Raw genomic sequence first — 12,203 nt, forward strand, 5'->3', positions numbered from 1 at the left:
ATGCAAAGAAACAGCAATATGAGCTCTGGAAAGTGATGAGTTTTTTTTTATAACATTGTTTCTGGACACAGAATGTTGAGAGCATGAGGAATTTTCCAGTTGTGAAATAGGAAGAAATAAGCTGAATCTTTCATGTACATTTAAGAGTTATATCTTGGCTTACATGAGAAATTATAATTCCAAAGAACCCAAGACATGGAACAGTCCGCGCTCCTTCACCAACTCTTCCATGGGTCTTCGCCATTTGCTTTGAGACAGTGTAACTCTGGCTGGGCTGCACAATGGGAGAGCTGAGGAAGACATTCCCACCAAGGTTGGTGAGGCCTCCAAGTACCACAAAGAAACCACTTTCTGATGATGGAAATAGCAAGATGCCCAAGGAATTAAGTCAAAGCCACACAGAAATTTTCCCAGGAAGGGGTGGAAACAAAGCAGCGGTAGTGGAAACAGAATAAAACAAAAGTTTTCTGAGTGTGCAAAGCCTCACTTTTGAGTAAGTTTTGAGATCACAGGAAATTCCCTAGAAACTGAAAAAAAAAAATAGAAACCTTCTATATTGGTCAAAAGCAGATAAAAATATTCTACAAACTGGAAAGCCAGCAGTTCAGCTATAAAGCATGAAGATATCTCTAGAATCTCACACACTCTCAGAAAATAAAGATCTGCATTTAATGTCTAAATGTGAAAAAGCAGCAGTGAACCAATATCAGCTAAAGCAGCTCAGACTAGTATGTCAAATGCTCAGGCCTCATTCAGTACAGATGAAATTGAATAAGGCCCCAGTTAAAGCAGGCTAGAAGGTATATCAATTATTTTCTAAGTGTAAATATAATTTATTTCTGTCACAAAAACAAATTTGCAAATCCAAGAAAAAACAGGGAGTGGGAAAGAAAAAGTGAGATCAGTCCATAGTCAAGAAAAGACATAGTCAGTAGAAGTAGATGCAGAGATGACTTGAGTATTAAAATTGTCATTCAGGGACTTTAAAGTAACTGTGATTAAAAAATAAAAACTCTGAAACTTGTAAGGAAGTGGCCCTAAAAGAAATAAAATGGGCCAAAAATTGATGAAACTACTATAGTTGAAAATGTGAGAAATGTGTGTAAATATAAGAAATTTTAATAGAGACATGGAAACTTTGGAAAAAATGTAAAGGAAATGTTACAAATGAAAATTACAATATTCTGAAATGTAAAATTCATTGTATGGGCTTAACAGCACATTGAATTAAATAGAGAAAAGCATTAGAGAATTTGAATACAGAGCTAGAGAAAGTATCAAATAGAAACTTAAAGAGAAAAAGAACAGTGTGAAAAAAAATAGAACAGAAAATCTGTTTCAACAGAAAGAAATGGAACTAGAATAAAACTCAAACTGACCATAGCTGAAAGACACAGTGTATGACAAAGTGTAGACCCAGAGTCTAACCAAGAGTATTTTCCACCCCCTGGAATTGCAGGCTTTTGAAACACTTGCCCAGGGAATCTGAGAACGTCTAAACACCAGTAATTGCTGGGTGACTGCTCTTCATCCTCTTCACAAATGGGAATAAATATCGGTTTTTGTCTTTCCCTACTTCACTACTGTATTGTGGGTTGGAAGATGGGGGTGACGTGGGATGGTGGATGATTTGTTTCTTCGGTTCGTAGTTCTCCAGGGCATAAAGAGTGAGACGCATAGGCATGTCATTTAGCCAAATGTGTCATTTTATACAGGAAAGTCTGTGAATGGTAAGTGGCCTTGTGATTAAGGTTTTCAGAAAAAAATAGAGTACTCTGTTAAATTTGAATTTCAGACTGAATAAAAGGGATATTTAGAATAAGTAAGGTCCAAATATTGCAGGAAACATTGTTACACACATACACACACAGATTTGCTGTTTTTCTGAAATTCAATTTTAGCTGTGTGTTCTGTATTTGCTAAATCTGGCACCCTCCTTATGGCTACTCACATTTCCAACAGAAACACAGAGTAACTATGTGTTAGATACACTGAAACTCCTGATTCAATTGTGAGCCAGGATATTGCCCTGGCTCCTGCTGAATAGTGTCCAAAGAACACCATTTACTCGGGAAGAATTCACCTTATATAAAAATAAGTGGTAATACAGTAACAAAAATTTTATCTATATAAAAATACCATTAGAAAAAGTAAGAAAGAAACAGAGGGGAACAAGAGAAGTAGAACTTACATAGCAGTAAGAACTTGGCAAGGAACCGAAAATCAGGGAATACTTCCCAACTCATTCTAAGAGGCCATTATCACCAGACAAAAATATCTCACACAATCAAATACACACACACAAACACACAAAACTAAAAAACTACAGACCATCATCTCTTATAAGTGCGGGTTCAAAATGTCTCAGTTCTCAAAATGTCTAGAAGATCCGTAAATTGATCTAACAGTGTGCAAAGTGGGTATTACATTATGACAAAATGGCATTTAACTAAGGAATGCAAAGCCAATTTACCATTACAAAATCAGAATTGTAAAAGAGGATTCTGGAAAGATGATGGAGTGGGAAGCACCAGGAGTCTGTGTCTTGACCTGGGGCAACGTCTGTCCCGGAAGATTCCGTCTGGTAGAACTATTTTGGAACTCTAGTCTATTTAAGGCTTACAATGTCCAGGAGAAGACTTAGAGAGTAAAATGTAGTTCATCTCAGTCACTTCCAGCTCTTAGCACAGTAAGTAGCTTTCAAACCCCTGCGCACAGCCATGTGCCAAGCAGCTGTGTCCGTGTTCCTGGAGCTGCTTGCCCGCAGCGTGCAGGATCCGGGATGGACAAAAGGGATTCTGTTCTTTAAATATTGGGAATCTGTTCTCCGATTGCTGATTGTTGCTTCTGATCACAGACATGGAGCCAAAGAGGTGGACTGATAGTGTGGCAGCTCCCCCAACGCTGTTGCAGACTCCTCCCCTTATGGTAAAGTCACTTTCGGGGCCCTTTGCTGCTCCCTCACCTCCTTTAGTTTTCTCTTTTTCCCGCTTTTGGGAGCCAGATAGTAAAGACTAGATCATTCAAAAGCAATTGCATATAGGGAAAAATTAGAAAGTGACCAGGGAAAGGCTCAGCGAAGGCCTGAGAAGATTTTAAATTTACACCAGTCTAACCGTAAGCACAAAGAGAACACACAGCAATCAAAAAAGCAAACAAACAAATGTAACAAACAACACAAAGCAACGAAACCTGGTAAAGGAGAACAATCTGATATTTCCGAGTCACTGCATTGTTAGATTTGTATACGCATGTTCAGAGCAGCATTATTCACAATAGTTTAAATGTAGAAGCAATCTAAAAGTCTGTTGACAGGTGAATGGATACCCAAATGTGGTAGATACATATAATGGAATATTATTCAGTTTTTAAAAGGACAGGGATTCCGACACATGCTACAACGTGGATGAACCATGAGGATATTATGCCGTGTTTAAATAAGTCAGTCCCAAAAAGACAAATGCTGTTTGAGTCCACTTGCATGTGGTAAGTAGAGTGGTTCCAGTCACTGAGACAGAAAGTAGAGTGATGATTCTTAGTGGCTGGGGGAGAGGAGAATGGGGGGTTATTGTTTAATGGATACAGAGTTCCAGTTGTACAAGATGAGCTGTGGATATGGATGGTGGTGATGGCTGTACATTATGAATGGACTAGTACCATGGAGCTGTACACTTAGAAATGTGGATTTCGTGTTGTGCATATTTTACCACAATGAAAAAGAAGGAAAAAATCAATAATTCAATTCATCATATAAACAGACAATGAAAGAAGAATTATCTTGATAGATACACAAAAGAGCATTGTCAAAATCTACCATCAATTCCCGATGAAATCTTTCAGGAAACTAGGGACAGAGCAGTCTTTGTCAATCTGATTAAAGGGTTTCTACCAAGAACTTACAGTTGCCATCCTACTTAATGGTAAAAGACAGCATTCTCTGCCCATCAGATCTGAAATACGTCAAGGGCACCTCCTACCACTCATATCCAGCACTGTGCTAAAGGATCTAGTTAGACAATATTAAGGCAATAACAGAAATAAAAGCATAGAGATTGGGAAATGAAGAAGTAAAGTTGTTTTTAGTCACAGACTGCATAGTAGTCTATATAAAAAATCTAAACTGTTATATGGATCAGTAGCCGTTTGTTTCAATATATCATGAAAAATTTAATATTTCAGTCATGTTTTAACTAAGGAAACTAAGATTTATCCACTCCACAAATATTTATCAAGCATCTGCAATGAATCAAGTACTAGTCAAAGCAAGGTGCCCATTGAAAAATAGGTAAAAATCCTTGTGCTCTTGCAGCTTATATGCTACTGGTGTGTGCATGTGTGTTGGGGAGAGCAAGTAAAAGGCTAAATAAATGTATATATAAAGTATAATAGAAGAGGATAAGTAATATGGAAACATAAAGTAGGGAAAAGGGCTAAATGGTGAGGAGTGGGGGCATCTGTGATTGAATAGGGTGGTGGGAGGTGGCCTCCTGAGAAGACTTGAAGACATTGAGGGCACGTATCTGTGTGTAGCTGGTGACACGTACATACTTCCTTTCTACTGATCTTCATCACATTAAAAACTGCTGGGCAGGGAGAGGATTAGGGAGAAATTGAAATATTATATATATGAATTTCTCCGTTGTCTTTCATACTTCTTTCTTATTCCCTGGAGATAACAGAGGTGCTGAATCCTGATTAAGGTGAAAGAAAAGTGAAGCTCAATTTCCACTACAAAGGACACAGGTATTGTCAGGAATGAATCCAGTAAGTATACTTTTCAGAAGTAAGAAAATAGCTTATGTCCATCCAGTCATACAAAGGACAGACAAGCATGTCACAGTGTGCATTTTTTTTAGCAACATTGTGATTGGGAAGTTAGTTGATCATCTGTTAATGCTCAAGCTGAGCTCAGTCCACAAACATGTCTATCTCAGAAATATCCAACTGCGAGCTTAAGCACCTGTCCCTACACAGATCAGACTGGCAGTGCTCTTGTTAACTTTGAAGTGACTGCACCGTGGCTTCCAGTAGAAGCCTAGTGAGTATGGTAGATGATTCCTGCTTCCCCCAAAGCCCAAGAGGATATCTGAAGCACCACGTTATTCATATGACTGTAGTGCAGAATAACAGACTCCTACAAGGAATAAGGGAGACACTTCAGGACAGCAAAACAGAACACTTTCGATATCTGGTATGTAAAATACAGTATAAACATTTGTTTTATGCCTGCAGTTCCCTTCATCTAAGCTCTATTTGGTCACCATTCAGTGTAAGTTCAAGTACCTTTTGTACTTCATAGGATTCTGCAATACGGAAAACTGCAAAGATGACCCAACTGTTAACAGTGGCTCTTTCTGATGTGTCACTTGTTTTTGCTTCTTTCCACATTTCTGTTGTACAAACGTTCAGGAACCACTGCATGTTACTTTTGTAATGGAAAAAAATCCTTATGAATATATTTTATATTCATATAATAGTCTCATTTTGTTCAAATTATCAGAGAAAATATTATCAAAAATGGTCATAAGAGTCAATACTCAAGTGCTTTCCATGTCCAGGCACATCCAATATTTGATTAATTCCTAGCAATTCTGTCTCCTAAATCTCTCTTTAATTGTCTTTCCAATCCCTGCCTCTATCTCTGATGCCTTTCATTTTCAAAGTGTGAACTATACAAAGCAATCTAGCTATCATAGGGAATAAAGCTCCAAGTTCATAATGAAATATATCTAACTTGACCCGGATAATAATCAATTTATTTTGCCAAAAATAATCAGGGATCTGAAGGAGAAACCCAGAAGGATGTCTTTAATCAGTGTGGAAAAACTGAGAAGAATACAGTGATGATGACAATATTAAAATGCTACCATTTACTGAGGGTGGTGGGAGGGTTGGTGGGTTTTAGCAATCCCAAAGGCTGAAAATAGAACAATTGATCTTCATCTCAGAAATGTTAATATCAGTGGTATCTATTTCAGACACTTTTTTTTTTTTCAGTTTCCTTTTGAGACTAAGGAATTTAAGAAATTATTCTTTGGAAATTTTAGTCAGATTTAGCTGGACTAAGGGTTATGTTTCAAAATCTATAAATCTTTATTTTACTTACTCTCTATCTGTTTTCAGATTTCCACTGGGAATCAGAGTCAGGATGGTTTCCAGTATGGCTAGGATGCAAATCTGTCACTGACAGTGGGGAAATATCTATCTGCATCTTCTCCCCATACTTTATAGACAACATAGTGAACTGTAAAGTGGACATGATATAATATTAAAGGGAAAAAAAGAGCACAAAACCATAAGAAGTTATACTCTTATATATAAATACTCACATAGACTAAAATAGTTCTAAAATGTTTATAATAATCATCTCCAGCTAAAGAAATACATATTATCTTTATTCTTGCTTTATACCTTCTAATTTCCAAAGTAAACATATATTTTATAGTCAGAAAAATGTTACTAAAATATAGAATGAAAAAATACAACATGGATTTTAAGGCAAGAGATTGCAAAATCCAAGAGAATGGTTCTGGGGATGAAGTAATCTCTCCTGAATTGTAGCAGGTAACCTGGAGGATTAATAGAATTTAGGAAAACATGGAGGAATAAGAGCATTCCTCACAGATGGAGCTGTATGAGAAAAAAAAAAAAAAGGAAGTGAAAAACTTTGAGTTGTATTGACCTGGTTACCAACTTGCGAATGCCCACCGATTACTCAATAAGCACGTTTTGAGGGTTTATGTTGTGCTAGATCCCTAAGGTGCTGAAAACAAAAATCCAGGTACAGTAGGGCTCCTGTCCTGGAGGGCTTTACAATTTAGTAGAGCCATGCAGATTAGTCAGTAATTATAGAATGGTCAATGTCAAGGCAGATGCCATATCAGATGGTAGAAACACAGGTGTCTGTAACCCAGACTTCGGAATCAAGGACAGCTTTCTAGAGGAAGTCGTGGTGGAACTGAGATCTGAAGCGTAGTTAGGCCGAAGAAAGCAACTCTTGACAGACTACCTGGCACATGGGAAGGCATGAACTGTGAACAAGGGGCAAGAAAGCATGGTTTGTTGTGGCAAAATCAAAAGGATGGGAATGGGGAGGGGAGTGAAAAACCTAAGGCAAGATCCCAGGAGATATTCTGTGTTAGCCTCCCCGGAATATTTGTTGTTATGGAAATATTGTGGATCTAATGAATGCTTCATAAGTCACTGAGGAAGAACTGTAATTAACAAATGAATTGGAGGCAGTGACTATTGTTAGCATTCTTCTGTCTCTGGCCTTCCTTAACTACAGGAATATAGGCTTTAAAGGAGTCTAAAATGATGCAATGGGCAGGTAAGATAAAGTTCTTGTCTTGAAGGGCTTTACAAGCTAGTTTGGGAGATAAGACACAAATGAAAATTACCCAGAGACCAGGAGGAGACTAGACTGGAGGAAGAAGTGATGGTTGTTGTATTGACTATCTGTAAGTCCTAAAGGTGTTTACTAATGAAATGTCTCCTGGAGACATTCCTCAGCACAAAAAAGAGAGTGGACAGTCAATTCTATGAGCTTCCACTATTTTCGAGAGCTAAAGCTCTTTGAAACAATTAGTTTACCATTAAGTGTAAGATTCTGGTGATGATAGGAACTGAATATAAATCACACAAAGATTCTCTCCAATAATGTATCACCACCCCATTTTTATTTCACTATCAGTCTTTGTGGGCATAATTTCATAAAAGATAGGGTTTCTCAAGTTCAGCAGGGCATACATTTATTGGCCAAGGATAGGGCTATGCTTCTCCAAGATAAAAAAAATATTATTATTAGGCATAAAGATGGAAATGAATGGGATGAAAAGTAAAGAGAGTCCCCCAAAGATGACTCAGGGAGTTGATCAGATAGAGCCAGAAAGCCAGAAATGACTCAGAAAGTTAATCAGATGAAGCCACAGGGTCCAAGAGTGACTCAGGAAATGTCCAGGGTCCCCCCAGATAAGAAACATCACAGGCACAGCACAGCCCCTGTCCCCATTTCACCAATCATAACAAGCCTAGAGAGCTGACAGCTGTCAATCAAGGATCTCTCTGCCCTGCCAAAACCACATAAAAGAAGCCTCAGAATGAGCTTTCGGGCCTGTCTTATCTTAGGCAGGCCCGCTCTGTTACTCTCTGCAGAGTGTATTAAAACTTACTTTGCTTTCTTGACTTTGTTTCTTGTCTCACTATATCTGACTTCCCTGTGACACGGAGCCGAGTCCTTTCCTTCCTAACAGTATGACCTTCAAACAGGATTTGTTTATATAGTCCAGCTTTATAAATACTTTTACACAGCTAAGCCTTTAGAGGCTGCGAAACACTTAAAGTTGGGAACAAAGTTCATGGACTAGAGACTTGGCGATTTTTCCATTTCAAGCAGCATAATGCATTGGAAAAGACCTTAAACAGAATCTTGGAAGAAAGGTGCCAAGAAACTATAAACTCAAAGTCCAGTGAGAGTTTGCAAGCATCTTAGCAAAGTTAGCTTTAGTCCTGGTTGAGAAGTATTGCTCTGAGTTTAAATTTGGGGTACCTAAGTAAAATTAAGAAATGTCTACCTCCCCTGCCTCTTGCTTTCCTGCCACTGAGTGGATGATACTGGTGAGAGAACAAAATCAGGACTGTAATTTCTTCACCCATAAAATTAAATTAACTGAATAAAATAAGGCAGGTGAACATACTATAAGCACTGAAAAATGCTACACAAAATAAGAGTTTGTATGGTAGGATAGAACTTTTCAGCAGATCTTCTGTCCTTCTGCCCTACTTTTCTGGAAGGAGTACACTTCCCCTCCCTGACTTGGAGAGGGGGTCAGAAGATATTAGTAGACTGAATGGAAGCCGAGGATGGGTAAGTGCTTGCGTTATTGTGGGTCTGCCAAAGTCAGCTCAGTGAAGGTTAATTTTCAGGATTTTTCAAACCAGTTGTCAAACATAACCATTACTCAAATCAGGAAAATTAAAATGAAAGGTATTAAATACTCAAAACTCATTACTTCCTATTTTACAAGTTATGCTCGAGTTGTTTCTATCTCATGAATCTGTATGGTGGGAATTCTGAATAAGGGTATAAACATCTCTTTCCAACTCTGCATTTGAATGCATATTTTGCATTGATGAAAATAGCCTTAAGAGACATGACAATAACAGGAATTAAAACAACTGAATTCCTAAAATGGCATTTGTGCAAAGAATTAGCGTAGAAGGGCCTACTTACAAGGTTGGCCCTTTTTTAGGGTCAAAGAACATGTATTCTGGGTGAATTTCCTTCAGTCCCCAAACTGAGAAAGATGGTTCTTTGTACCTAAACTGTACAAGCAAAATGGTTCATGCTGAACACCTGCTTTCCTTCTGGGAGTTTGGAATTTTGGTACATCCTAGGAAAAGGGTGCCTGTATGAATTTCTCCCAATAAAAACCCTGGGCACCGAATTTCAAATGAGAATCCCTAGGAGATAACACTTTGCATGTGTTGTCATTATTTGATACTGGAGGAATTAAGTAGGTCCTGTGTGCGACCCCACAGGGAAAAAGATTCTTAGAAGCTTGGGCCTGGTTTTTCTGGATTTTGCTGTATTTACCTTTATTCTTTGCTGGATTTAGTCTTTATCCTTTTGCTGTAATAAATCTTATGCTGATTCTTGTCAGTCTTTTAGCAAATTACCCACTGGAGTGGTCTCAGGCTTCCCAACACAGCATTATATACAATAATGGAAATACAATAATGTATAGACGTAAAAAGGATTTTTGCCTTACATTCTTACCTTGAATTTCTTGATTATGACTCTGAAGATTAAGGACTGTTTTCCTATTTGATACTTTCAAAGTTTAAACACTATAAATTTACTTCCTAAATCCTAAACTTTAATTAACAGTGTCTGGGGCTGTATGTAGTAGAGATTTAAATAAATCTTCAGTTTATGTCTTTGGATGACTTCACCATTTGATAGTGAGTCACAGCTGGGGGCTTGGGGTTACATATTAATGCATATAAATTTGATCCTCCTTCAGACTTTTTTTGTTATTTTCATTCAGTGACACAGTATAGTTCTTTTTAAGTATATTTACAGCATACTGAGCTTATGGGAACCCTGCTATAAATACACATAAAGACTAAGCTTAGAAATTAGGTGAGTATAGAAACTGACATTCATAATTCATTCATGGTAATGTAGTATACAAGTTCCATGCTCTAGAGAATGGTTACATCAAATTTTAATGAAAGTTTGGGCAACCCCAAAACTCATCCTATGCTCTTGAGTAACACAAGGGAACATCGCTTTTCTCAAAGGTGGATCTGGACTTCTAAATCACAAGTTGTCAAGGAGATAAGTTCATTAAGGTTCTTAGAGACCTTCAGGAAATTGAACTGAAATTCCATGTATCTTGTAGTCCCAACTATCTTATTTTTATTACTTGTTTTTTCTAAAAGAGTCAAAGTAGCATTTCCCAGACACCCACTGAATGGTATATTAGTATTAATGCAAAGGCTATTATAATTAATAATACATTATGAAATATCCAATACTGGCTGGATTTTATATATAAACAATCTAGGCTGAAAGGAATAAAGTGTGCTGTTTGGAGCAATTATTCTTTAAGTGGCACCTAGGAGGTTGGCACAAGATTTTAGCAAGCATGGATAAGAATTGCTAAATAGTTCATGACCAGCAATATTTATTAGGGAGAATATTATACTTTCCCTAACATCCACAATAAAGAGGTATGGATTTTATGTTTATGGAAGGCACAGATTGCAATATAGGACTCCATACCCAGCTCCTTTACATTATGTATACCCCAAGTGCATAGATATATATTTTAATACATTTTTATTCTGGAATTATTTTTTTTCATTTTATGTTGATGTCTAGATGGACTTTGGACACAAGGATCTGAACAGTCATAACAGATCACAGGATTCACACCTCTGGTGAGTTACTTTAGGCAATCCTGTGACTGATACAAACAGAGTTAGTGAAAAATAAGGAGGTAAACACCAGAGGTAAAAGCAGAGAGTACAGTTAGTTTTCTTGGTAACTTTTTTCTCCTTGCATTTATCTGGGAAGTGTATTTTTAAAGTGAGAAGTTTTTTGATCCTGATATCTTTCTTCGATGTGAATCGATCAGCTGAAGATTGATTGATTGATTAAAATCATAGTACATGAGCTTCTCAAAGACATTATTTGAAAGGGAGAAAATGCCTTCCCAGGCTAAAAAATGGGCTTTCTTATGCAGTGACTGAAATTACATTATTTTAGAAACCACTGGTGATGTTAAGTGAAGAAAATGATTAAATTATTATGCATGGCACGCTCTACCTATAAAAAGCAGTATGTATCTGAGAGATGGAAAACATATAATTACAAACAAGGACTAGCTCTGGGTATTGAAAATCTATACTCTTTAGAACATAGCAACTTTTAGCAAATGAACATATATTAGTTTATAATCTGAATAGTATATCCCATTAATTTAAAAAGTGGGAATATGTGTCTAAGGTAAACATGCAGACAGACACCCCAGGGCAAGCTCACGTCCACTGTAATACGCTTTCTGACTTTGCTCTCTTGTGTTTGAAACTAATGAAACTGACATCTGACTTCCACCTCTGCAGCTATATTTCAACTGTATGGCTCTTGTTTCTGGTTTTGCTGCTTTTTTTTACAATAGTGTTTGCTATATATTTTAAAACAACTCTTTAGCCTGAGCTTACTATAACTTTGGATCTGGGATTATTTGGGGGTCACTACCCACTCTCCCATGATATGCATCTACATATCAACTTTATCTCTCCATTCTCCTATGCCATGCCCATCCAAACATATTTTGCATGTATCATAGCTGTTCTATACCCCAGCATTATTTCTCACTGGGAATCCAGGAGCCCTTTCTTCAATCCTGAATCTAAATTTGATAGGTTGCTGTCAAATGCACACCCTCTGTATTTGTCTCCACTAACTAATACCTAGTAGGACTTCACCAAATGTTTGTTAGAATTAATGAATAAATAAACGAATGAATTAGTACTTCACAGGAGACTGCCAGAATTACATATGCATTCTAGGGATAATGTCTTTTCCCATTGGACCAAATGCTTCTACATCTTCAATTCCTGTTTACTCAGAACATCTTCAGCCCAGGACCAGGTTTTCTGGGAGGGTCTGAGCTCATCTCAGATTATGTGAT

This window comes from Manis javanica, chromosome 4 (genome assembly GCF_040802235.1).
Source record: "Manis javanica isolate MJ-LG chromosome 4, MJ_LKY, whole genome shotgun sequence".
NCBI lineage: Eukaryota > Metazoa > Chordata > Mammalia > Pholidota > Manidae > Manis > Manis javanica.